Below are 12829 nucleotides of genomic sequence, written 5' to 3' on the forward strand. Positions count from 1 at the left end.
CACACATAGATGCACATTGAAATGCGCTTCCTATGCTCCTCTTTCCTTTTTAAGACTTTCCCTAACCTGAATCCATGTATTTATTGAGTAACATGCATGAGAAAGCACAAGAAAGCTCAAAACCCCTGAGGTGAACACAGCACATTGCTATGCACTTGACCTCTTTGTGCTTGAGAGTAGGACACTGATAATGAAAGCACGTAATAGGAACATCCAGGGATACTGGGGTACTCGGTGACAGACCAAGGCCTATAACATCAGTATACAAGTCTTTTTATTAGTAACAGAAGACATGAACTGATTTGGGTTTTCGACAATATGTAGTACATTATTGTTATGGCTCAAGCTAATTATAATGCTGTAGTTTTTCACCATCACACAAAAATGGAAAAAAAAAAGAATACAATGTAAAATGAACAATGATGGAATGCAAGACAAACAACTTCCTGAGTTGATGGTTTGGAATACGCCCACTTATGGAAGAAATGAGATATAAACATAAATGCATCGTTTGGCAGTTTGGACAACAGACGGACTGCACCATCATAATAATAACAAGATCTAAAATAACTTTGTGGCAGCTCTGAAGAGGCAATCCAAAACATTTTAGCATTGCTCTGCGCAAACACACCCATCCATAGACAGAAAAACAAAGAGCTGCCCTCTGGAAGAAAACAAAGAAGGATGTTGTCAGACAAACTAGGATTACAAGCCAACACTAAGGCGCTTGGCACAAGACAGCCAGACAAGGATATCAATCAAGACGGCGTACCTCAATCACAGGCTGACAGCATCATCCCCTCCCTGTCTTTGTACTCAACACTACCCAGCCTGGCTTGGCTCCAAACAAGGAGGCGTTACCTCTGTGATCTCTGCCTTCTGGCCTCCACCTCCTCCTCGTTTCTCCCACAGCCCACTGAGCAGAACTGAACCTCTCAATGTCAACACCCGCTGGGGCAACACCTTAGGCCTTACGTAACATTAACGCTAAGACTAAGCCCGTGTCCTGAACACTTAATCCCTGCTTTTGGCTCTCAGCACCAGCCAATGCTCCCCGAGGTGAGGCTCTGATGCCGCTTAGCCCTGTGTCGGTGCCCCCCCCCCCCCCCCCCCCGCCACCCCCCCCCCAACCCCCCTTTCATCCACTCCACCTTTTCCATCCCTTCTCACTCTTGTCTCTTCTACATCCTCCTACACAACAACGCAACTTCCATCGTCTCCATCCCCACTTGTCTTCCCTCAGCCACCACTACCCCCCACTTTTCCTCACACCCGCCTCCGCCCCATATGAGTGCCAGGCAGCTTCTGGATACGAACTGAGTGCCCACCTCCTCATCGGGCTCCCTTCCCTCTCTTTCCCTTGTGGTAGACAGAGCATCGGTTAACTTGAATCACTCAATACAATTTAGCCTCATGATGGCAAAATAGCGAAAAGAGGGGAAATGCAGGAAACAAGAGTATCTTAGAGAACATGGTCAAGTGGCACAAGGCAGTAATCCTCAGCAAGAATTTTTCACAAGGGACTGACACTGACACCTGACCTTGAGAGGGCAAATGAGGTGAGAAAGTAACAAGAGAAAGAAGGGAGACAGAAAGAAATAACTCATATGCTTATCCATGGTAAGGTAATTTGGTAAACTCAAAGCAAGATGTACAGGATGGGGGAATAGGATGCTGAAAAGTAATAATAAGCAACAAAAAAAAAACGTTCTTTATTCCCTCTGCCATGTCTGAGTAACACTACACTTGCATTCACACTAGGCTGGTAACTGGAAGGAGGCCGGGCTGTGCAACCGCTAAGGTCAAAGTGCACACTGGCACATAGCAGACAGAAGAACAACAGTTGCTCCTCTGCTTGTAATATCCTGGGTCCCAACACTCTCCGTGCTTTGGAGAGGTGACAATGAAAGAAAGGGAGAATAGAGAGAGAAAAACACAGAAATGGAGAGAAGAGAGGGAAATGGAGTGAAGCATAAAGAGGGATCTTTTGAACAGGCACCAGGCCTCTCCAGGGGGAGGGGAAGAGCTGTACCCACGACCCTCCCATCTGTTAAGCAGACGGACAGAGAGAGAGAGAGAGAGGGAGGGAGGGATGAAGGTTGGGGGAGGATGGTAGAGATGGAGAGGGAGCAACGATTCAGCACATAGATCTAATGAGCATTCTCTCTCTCCCTCTCTGTCTCAGAAGTGGAGCTGAGAGGACGATGAGAACATATACACTCAGTGCACCACAAGGCGTGATTCTAGGTCGCCTCTCTCCCAAGTGTTTAGTCACTAAAAACTAATATACAGCACATGGCGCTTTTTCACATTCTAATAGACGGTCTGTAGGGTGCTTGTTAATGTGGCTTTGTTATTGAGGACAGACACCGAAGACGACTCCACCGAATCAAGTAGGCAACACAAAGAGGAACTTTACCTTGACTCATGCTTGGGACATATTCATCACTTTGAGAGACAGTTGCATAGCTTTGTTTGTAAACTAGGAACTAGAACATGGCAGATCAAAAGGAATATGCACAAACTCTTATTCTAAGAACACTGCAATATATTGCATTATTTCTTCATTCAGAGAATTGTGCGGAAAATGTTAAAACTGAAAGCAGCACTCCTTTAAATGCAACGTGTGCAGAATTCTGCTGATGCTGATATTCTCGAATCCTAATTCTACACGTTATAGCAAATTGGGGAAGGTGATTTATCATGACAGGATTGGCGATGTTTTTCCAAGAAACCCCACCTCGGCAGCACTGCCTCGGCTCATGGTACATCTGCAACACATTTGGTAATAGCATGTGTCCTGAAGAAAAAAAAAAAAAAAAAAAAAAAAAAAAAATATATATATATATATATATATATATATATATATATATACATATATATATATATAAAATGCCAGTATCCCCTATCCTCCTAGGAAATGTGGTTGTGAGGATTTGAAATAACATATTACACTGCAGTAAGTAAACCTTTTAGGAGGTGTATGGTACATTAAATAAACGCTCTCTCTTTTTAAATAAACTCCCATTTCCTTGAAGAGGAGGACGAAAAAAAGGACTTTAATATAGTTTTCCAAATACAATCTGAATGTCGGTACACGCTAACAGCGCTCCATTTTACTTGTGCATTTCTGTCACGAAGGACATTTTTTTTCTTGAGAACATTAAAGTTTTTCTTTTTTTTTTTTGAGGTTTCTCTGTTTCTTTCTTTTGCTGCACCTATGCGAGCACGAGTGAGTATAAATGTGGCTGTTTTGTGTGTATATTTATGTGTATTTGTGCTTTTGATTTGGAAATAGTAGTACAAGGCGCTTTATCTCCTGTGAGAATGGATGGAGTTATAGCTGCAGAAATGAGAGGAGGGGAAGGATCAAGCTAAGGATCGAGTCAATGGCCAGGCAGGATGGGAACAGAAAAATATGTATCAGGTCTCATTGTGCCTCTAATGTCATTACAGGCAGTGACTCCTCTATGTGGCACGCTGCACTCCCCATCTGTCAGAGCGAGATAGGCAGGGTGACGAATGGCTATCACTGCTACTTCCCTGAACCTCCGCCGCCCCCGTCCCCCCCACTCTAATGTCTGCATCTTTTCTCGAGTGCTGAGGGAGAAAAGTGACCTAAACCTGGGTGGTAGCCCACGCGTAGGTGGGCCTCAATAGCTTTGAATCTCAGCAGATATTAGGGCTAATTTAACATGTTAGCGGCTAAAGAGATTAGCAACATGTACATCTGAGGATTAGAGTGATAGTGGTGGATCATCTTGTAATGTGTTCATTGCTTTTTTTCTCAGTGTGCATTCTAGCTAAACTTGAATTTGAGAGGCTCCAGTGTGTGTATGTGTGTGTGTGGGTATGTGTGTATGTGTGTGTGTGTGTGTGTGTGTGTGTGTGTGTACTTATGCATGTGTTAAAGGATACGTCTCACCTGTCTCTCTCTATTAGCTCAAGGTTTAGTTGGATCATTAGTGAGACAGAGATGGTTTCACATGTATTCTATTTTCAATCTCTATGTGCCTTAGAACAGAGACACCTGTCTATTGATGAGGAGGAAAGTGAGCCAATAGCCTGTGGTTGGCATAAGTATTATACATTCTGCCAAGCCCTCATAAGCATGATTGACATTACAGAACAAAGTATTGTTATAAGTAGCAGCTCAAGTGTAACACTATGAGCTCTCAATTCCCTGCCATCCCCTGTTCTACCAATTTCAACTTAAAACTTCATACTTCAACTTTAAACTTAATTGATTCTCATACTAATGAGATTCTACCAGCACTGTTTCCCCTCTTATCCTCCAATCCAACAGCTCTGCCCTAGGGTGATGAAGGACAGAGAGACAGGAAATAGACACACACTCACACACATACAGCTCTACTGAAGGATGTGACATCAACAGGCTCAGACAATCAAAGGTGCTAAAGGTGCTTCCTTCTTTAAATCACCCAGTTAATAGTGCATGCATTGACAATGAGGTGCAACTGACAGTCTTTCCTTGGACTTGCAAAAGCAATTTAACATGGGACCATTTAATGAAAAGAAAAAAATACAAACATACCAAAAAAAAAAAAAAAAAAAAGATAAATACAATTTTTACATACATAATTTGAAAAAGCAAAATGATGAAGTTAGTATACTTGGTTTTATTATTATTATTATTATTATTATTATTATTATTATTATTATTATCTATCTCATAATAAAGGCTAAGGTCAAGTGTGAATTTATTCAAGCTGGATAGTATCAGGTAATTATGTAATGATAATGAGATGATAGGAATTGTAAGGATGAAGAGCGTGGAGCCTTGCTCTTCATTTGAGCAGCTGCACATCTCACTCAGCACCAGCATACAGAGGCCCTGGGCCATCAGAGCTGCAATGGAGACAGGTAGCCATCAGTCAGAGCCAGTATGGAGACAGGTGAGAGCCATCTTTCTATAGCCCATTGCTGGCTTCCCCAAGGACAAAATGACTTGACACGACACGTCAACTCCCCACTTTGAAAAGAGGCTAAGGGCTGTAAAGCTGCAGCTGCTAGACAAGTGAGAGGGCATACCTGAGGATGAGGCAAGCCACAGGGAGAGGGTATAGAGTAACCGTAACAGTTAAAGTGGCAAACTTGAAGATTTTTTGTAGTTTATTTTTTGAGCATCAGAAGTTTTTTGCCAAACAAAAAAACTTAGAGGACTGTGATGACAAACTTGCCACACACATACCCTTGTGCCAAGGTGGAAAAAATGGCATTTGAAAAAAAGGAGAAGAGAAGAAAAAAGCAGAAGCGAGGGCTAGCCACAATTTGGAGAGGCCCCGGAAAGACTGGGATGAATCACCATTCAGTGCATTCAATCTTTCCATGGCATGAGCAAAAGGAGGGACAATGTCACATTCAAATATACAGTAAAAACACAAAGACAGAATGAAAGAATTATAATCATAATAACCAAATAAACAGGTGACACAGATCAGAATGAAAACTCCGATTTAGGCACGAGGAGGAAAGAGAAAAGTGAAAATGGTGTTGAATATGGAAGTGGTGCATACTGTGGCGATACACACATCTGTTGTAAAAACACAAATAACTGGACACGAGTTTCATTTTATCAACAAAGTCACATTGCATTTCTTTCACTTCTTCCTCTCTCTTTCTTTCCGTCTAGTCATTATAAAATCATTTACAAAACACTGACATGGGTCATCTTTTTCAGTTAGCATAAACTACTGCCTCAGTTCTCATGTTGCCCCGTTCACCACAGGCCACAGGTGTAACCAACTACTGATACTGAAGCGACCGGAACAGAAAATGAGTACACACACATGCATGAATGATCACATACACTCAAATGCATATGCGTATGTGTGTAGATAGTCGATCCCTGGTTATCTATTATGTCAAAAAGAAGAAAAAAATAACCATAATGAACAATAAACCAATGCAGTGGAATTACAGTATAAGCTCTTCAATGAGCGTACCCAGCCCCCACAGGAACTGCCTAGAGTCATGTCACTAAGAACACAAAGCACTGACATATTCACCCAATTATGTTCCCTGCCGAGTATGACAATGTCTCAGGATGTTAGCAATGTTCTCCAATGGGGGAGAGGGCAGAGAGAGTGTGTGTATGTGTGTGTTTGTGACAGGGGTTTGAAACTGAGGCTAAGGGCTCATTTCTGCACAGACTTATTTATGTTCAAGTACAGCAAACGTCCAAGTAGTCATGCCCTACTACCCCCCCCTCCCACCACCACCACCACCACCACCACCACCACCACCGTATCAGTACTAGACATCATGCTTTAGATGATCCACTGATGATTTCATCACACCCCCCAACCCTTACACATTTCCTTTGCCACAGCATTCTAATCACCCTAATTAAAAGCTTTGTTCATTTAGAAATCTCTGATGACAATTTGTTTCACTCTACCCTACAGCAGTGGTGGCTGTGAAGAGAAGAGAATTAAATTTGATCTTCTGACAGCAATTATTAAATGCTCCCTCCTGGCCTCAATTAAGGCCCGCAGGCTAATGCTAACATGGCTAACCCTCATGCAACCATGAGGTGCCGACGCACTTCCTTTTTCTTCTCCAGCTTCTTTTTGTCACCCTTTACACAACCTAAATGTGTGTGCGTGTGCCGGCAGAGTGTCTGTCAACTTGGTGGGAATGGAAACATCTACTTGTGCATGAGTTGTTATCGGTTTTGCATATTGCTGATGGGGAGAGGTAAATAATATGATTTCCTTTTTTGGGGTGTTTATTGTAACTAAGTCAGCATGTGGGGTCTGGCAGTTTTATAAGGAAGTTGTGGAATTTACAATTTTTCCTTGTCTCGTTTCATCAGCAAATTTGGGTACCACAGTGATGTAATTACACAAAGTGATTAGGTTTGTTTAAGTTTAGATAAAAATAAATAAAAATTACAGAGGGAAGAAGTTATTTATATGCAAAAGAACATGGTTAGGCTAAATCTTCTGCAGTTGTGTTGGTGTTCATGTTCAGCGGTGTCTGCCATTAACAGAACATAACATTGTAAAGACAACACTACCTCTCCTTGTTGTTGTGACAATCCAACAGCATTACATGTCATGGTCGCAGCCTTGCTGAGCTAAAGTGAGAGCCACAGCTCTGCTTTGAGTCTATGCACAGCGTGTGGGTAATTTGCAGAGAAGAAGAAGGTTGCACACTTCAACAAGGATGTCCTTCACAGATTCGACCTTCTGTTTTTTTTTTCTTTTCTTCCTCTGGTCCCTGTGCTCTGCAAAGAAACCGAGTAACCTAGATCGTAAAGTAGGGAGAGAGAGGGATTGTGACAAAAAGAGGGAGAGACAGAAAAAGGGAGAGACAGATTAAGCAAAAGCAGCAGAACAGATTGAGGGGAGAAAGAATCAGACTTTGCCCATCCCGCCAACAACTCTTAAAAAGAAAGGAAAAAAAGTCTGCCCACATGATGTCAGGTTCACTCTTCTTTTTTTCTGGTTACCACAAGCTGATTGTGCTGATTATTGGTGAGCATTGTTTCCCTGTTGACGCTGCGCATCATTAAACAGAGATTGTTCCACTGTTAGTGTTTGTTTAACCAAGGCTGGTATAATGTTTCCAGGCACTGTCTCGTCACCACAGACACACATGCACATACACACACACAATGTAAACTTCACACGTTGTATACTCTGCATCTATAATTTATGTCACTGCTGTGCTTTGTTTCAAGTCAAATTGCAACAAAAGGAAAAGAATAAAAAAAATACAATCACAATATACCGGTTGATCACATCCTTAAACTGGTAAATAAGAATCTGAGTAACATATACATAAATATTTGAATCTTGTATGCACATAACTTTTACTCGTCCAATCTCACAGGACTTAACAGTTCCCAGAGGAGTACTGGTGGTCGTGTGTAATAGGAGAAAGGTTGTATGGAGTGTGGAGGGCGTGTGGCAGCATACGGTACCTACAGATCAGCCTCTGTTTAGGGGAGTGGCCCCACCAAGGCCAAAGCCGGGCCAGACCCAGTCCAAGCCTCTCATTAGTCATCGGCTGGGTGCCGCGCTCCTTTTTGGAGTGGTTAAGGGGGAACCGGCGAGGGTCTGGCAGTTCCACTGTACTCCACTCCCAGCACCATCACAACCCGACCTCATCAAAGCAAGCTCTCATAATTTGTCACAGAAAGCAGCCAATTAACATATGTTAAGGGAGGAGGGAGGACGAGAATAAGGGAGGAGAAGAGGGGAGGCTGAGTGAAAAAAGATAGCGTATGATTAAAGAGTCTGCACAGCTGCATGAAATCAAGATGGCAAAGAGAGGTTTGAAAGAGACCTCAGACCCAGTAATCTGATAAAGCTTACTGTTACTTAACCCCATAAGCAAGAGAGAGAGGGAGAAAGAAAGAGGGAGAGAATGAAATAATAGAGACAAACAAATATTAAATTACTGCTGTGAAGCTACAAGCTTTGGCAGAGTGCCTCTGTTCTCAATATGTGGCTACAGTGAAGGCCACTGTATCACAGAGAGATGACCCCTCTTGCCAAAGCACCACTGCTGTTTGACCATTCTCTATTTTTAGGTCAGGACTCACCATTGTGCATGACGTACTGTAGTTCACAGTTATGTTATATCCTGCCAAAATGGGTTTTTTTTTCAAACTTTTTTTTTTACTCCCCAAATGTTTTTTTTTTTTTTTTTGCTTTTGTTTTATGAGAAATTGAACGTTTAGTGCACCACAGCAATTTCTCATGAAACTAAAGGTGTGTTTTTTCCATTTATTTCTTTGTCACAGAGTCTCAGACAAGTTCTTACGTTCTGACTTGTTTGTTTGCTTTCAAATTCTTGTTCCTCATGGTTGGTTTTTAACATGCTGCGTGTGGTTATTTATGCATGTGTGCACGCCTGCATGACTGTGTGTCTACGTGTGTGTGCATTTATATGTCTGTTATTGTTGATGTTGTTGTTGTAGGAACATCTTGTGAAGTGAGTTGTGTGATATTTTGCCTTGTTGTTGGATACGGTGGCAGGCTGAATGCATTAGCAGTGCACGGCGATGGCATTCTGTGTTCTGTCGTCTCTCAGCCACCTCTGCCTTGTCTCTCTACAGCGACTGATCACACGGGCTGACAAGCAAGTTTGGGTCTTCGTCTGCCGCGCCATCCTTCGCTATGTGGGCTACGACTCTTTCAGAAAGCAAAATAAGAGAGGCGGGGAGAAAGCTTTAAACAAATTTGAGTGATTTTGGAATTGTCTGTCAAGTCATGGGGAAATCCCCTGAAAAAAATAGAGAAAGCAACAATTTTGCATCTATAATTGAATAAGAATTATTTTTATTATGATTATTGATATCGCTTCCGTAAATAAAGTAAAGTACTTTACTTTGCGCGATACCTGAGATTAAAATGGCGAATAAAACCACAAATGGCGGGCAGAAAAGCCTATCCTACACTATATATAAATCATGTATGTTTCTTTTTTCTTCTCTCTTGCACTCTTATCCTTGCCATCAAGCATCAATTGTTATTTATTTATTTTTCCTATTTGGGAAGTAAAGGGCTAGAGTGGAGGAGCGGAGGAGTGAAGGAGTGGGGGACGGAGGGACGGCGGACAGAGGGGGTGGTGGGCGAGTTGTGTTTGGTTCACAAGGCTCACTGCTTGGTTGAATTTTCTCTTCTCTGCGTTGTGAGCTGGTGGTTCAGTGAAGGACCTGGCTGCCTGGAGTTCCCCCCCCTCCACTCAAATCCCTCTGCTGTGAGCACAGCTGCACCGTTCACATAACCTCGCCTGCCCCCTCCTACTCCCCCCAAGCTAATGATAGCAGAGCACGTCCCCTACACAAGGCAACAGCTTTTTCCACTTCATGTACTGTACATACACATACACACAAACTTGCACTGGACACATGCACAAACCAGTGGGCACAACCTATTCCTCTTCCTTCTCTTGGTTCTTTCTCCTCATTTTTTCTCATATCATTCATTTTCTCCCCCTTGCCTTCATCCTGAGAAAAAATCCCCCTGCCCTATGAGCAAGGGAAGGCCTGAGAATGTAACACACATACACACACAAACACACACACACTTAACCCAGCCTCAAACTCTAAACTCCCCACGTTTTTCCCTGTGTACAACCCTGCACAGCAAGTGACCTGCATCACAGCTGTGTGTGGGAAGTTGTACGGGTGGGTGTGTTTGTAGGAGGGCTGAGTGTGTGACTGTATATTTTAGTACATACCTGCACACGTCATGTCCACTGCTGCGTAACTGCATGTGTTATACATTTACTCCTATATAAAAACAATGTCTTTGTTTTGTGTGTGTGTGTATATGTGTGTATCTGTGTAAGCAAAGAGGGAGGGAGGTGAGGGCAGCTTTGGGCTTCTGCTGCGCCTACTGTGCATTATCCCAAATAAACAACTCATTACACGTGTACTTAACCAAGGGGAGCTGGCGAAGCATTGGAAGCTAATCCCTGTTATCGTTCCCAGCGTTTCTCTTCCGATTAGGCTACAGGGAAGAGGAGCCCGAGAAGGTAGGCTGCTCTGTGCAGGAGGAGGAAGAGTGAGGAGGAGGAGGCGAGAGGTAAAGAGAAGAAAGAAAGGCATGTGAGTTAACTTCCCACAAGTGCCTTTTTTCTTCTAGTATCCCTTCTCACTCTATCTATCTCTCTCCCTTTTCTGCTACCCTCTTGCCTTCTCTCTTTCCTTCTCCCTGTGGATTTTGCACTGCTCTTCCTTGTTTTCGACCATCTCTCAGAACTGGGTCATCGACAGACTGTGCGGCAGCATTTTGAAGAACATGGGAGGGGAAAAAAAGCATGTTCTTTCTATGAGAACAATCCAAGGCTTCTTTAACAAGTAGCCCGCTTATCAAATTAAGCTGTCAAAAACACATTAATAACAGGCAGCACAATTCCCTTCAGAGAGAGGAGGGGGGAAACGCACATTTGAAAAAGGGAATGATTTCTTTTTCCTTGTGTAAAGAGGCTGTCCACCAAGGGCAGAAGAGCTTTTAAAAGATTTCTCTTCTTTCTGTCTCTTTCTCTTTTACCCTTTTTCAGTCCCACTCTTAATGTGATTATGGGGCCAAGATGCAGGGTGCCACTCATTTAAAGGGCGAATGATAACTGGAGCTGAAGTTTAATAGAATTACAGTCTTTGTACATTTACTGTCTTTTCCCTCTGTCTTAGACTCAAATACTTGTGCTGGATGACAAACAAGTAATTTTCAACCACATGATTAGTTGATTCAATGACACAACATGAGGCCTACAAGACAACATATTCCATTATATCACCGTCCAGTATATGAGATATTGAAATTTGGATGCTGTTAAGTTTTTTCCTAAATAAATAAGTCATATAGTAAAATCAAACCTGCCCCTTTTTTAGTGAATCATACACACTCACAAAACTTAAAAACATGCTACTATCTTCTGAAATCTACACCCAATCATCTTATCACACAATGTGAGCAGTGTATAACAGCGAAGAAAAGGCAGAGAGTTAACACTTTTAAAGTTGTTCACATGACAAATGTCTGAGACGCAGAAATGAAATTAACAAGACACCTTGGCATACAGATGGCAGAGAGGAGCGAAAACCACCTTATGACCTTACACTCCTGAACTAAGTGTTGCCACACACCATTTTCATTTTGCAGGCATTCTACTGTGCTCCCTTGACACTTCTCTTAAATTCTTACACCCTTCTCAGTGAAAAAAAACTTATATTTTTTTCTTTAATTTATGTTTTACAAAAATCTAACAGTGTCAGCAAAGGCAGCTCATGCTGAACTGCAAGCTCTTTTGTGCTTTACTCCAGAGACTGATTTTCTCACACTCTAGTTTTGAGTCCCATCCTGTTTGCTCTGGCCCTGAGGGGACTGCTCTGTCGTAGCCCGGAGTGGGCCGGTGGTGGATGGATGTGACGTGGTGGAGGCACAGGGACTCTGCTGTAAGGAGGCCGGAGCCACGACAGGTATCCCCCGCACTTCCTCATCTATTTATAAAACCACGAGTCCAGCACAGGGCCAGAAATAAGACAGGGGCCATTTTTATCCCAAATAATAAAGGCGGCTCACTTCCTTACTCAAACACGAAGGCGTACACCAGAAGCCGAAAAAGATCCATCCACTCGTCAAACTCTGCAGCTTCAAAAATTAACAACAGAGACAAACAAAGTTAAAACCTCCTCAGACAATGATGAACCACCTTTGTCTTTCTATTGAGCATGCTCAAACGTACACACTCTCACATACACACATACGGCAGACAAAAGTCAATATCAAGGCTGAGCTATTTCTGTAGAGAGCACTATTTAGGAAGTGTGGGCCGGGTGCCAGTATTCTCCTCAGTATCGTCTGGGCGTCATTGCGCTGCTGCTGTTATACAAACTCACCTCTTCCCTCTCTCACCCGCTCCTCACCCTTTCCACCCAACCCTTGTTCCATTGTCAGTACTCCCTCTCTCTCTCTCTGTTTCTCTTAGACACACAAGGTTATTTGTTTTTCCACTGGGTCGAACCACAGTGCCAGGTGAAAGCATCTATTGGCAGGATAAAGAGAGTGGCTGGTGTGAGATCACAAGGCCCCACTCTGCCCAGCAAACCTTGAAGTGAAGCGCTGGGCTGGAGTTTCAAACAAAGTGCCCCCTCATTCATTATACATGCAACTGCACTGAAAATCTCCTTCCGCAACACCATCTCTTCTCCTCTCTCTCTTTTTCTCTTTTTCACTTTGCCTCTCTTTCTCTCTATCTTGCTTTCTCTCCCCTCGTCCCTCTCCCTTTTCTCTCGTTTTTTTTCCAGACAGAACATCCATAAAGTATGAATAAAATTAATGACATC

At 42.8% G+C, this 12829-nt stretch overlaps 1 protein-coding gene across 16 annotated transcripts in view; it reads right to left on the bottom strand.

Annotated features, from left to right (window-relative positions):
• The window catches only part of mef2cb (myocyte enhancer factor 2cb), a 59249-nt gene that overhangs the window by 39933 nt on the left and 6487 nt on the right, over window positions 1–12829 (bottom strand). Inside the window, exon 1 of one of the 16 annotated variants that reach the window (XM_030142979.1) lies at window positions 7043–7227. The exons of the other annotated variants lie outside the window; for them this stretch is intronic. The gene's annotated coding sequence lies outside the window, so the exon portion shown is untranslated. Of the gene's footprint in view, window positions 1–7042; window positions 7228–12829 lie in introns of those variants that run through there. 16 annotated transcript variants of the gene reach the window in all.

The sequence above is a fragment of the Sphaeramia orbicularis genome, chromosome 9 (genome assembly GCF_902148855.1).
Source record: "Sphaeramia orbicularis chromosome 9, fSphaOr1.1, whole genome shotgun sequence".
NCBI classification, from domain to species: Eukaryota; Metazoa; Chordata; class Actinopteri; order Kurtiformes; family Apogonidae; genus Sphaeramia; species Sphaeramia orbicularis.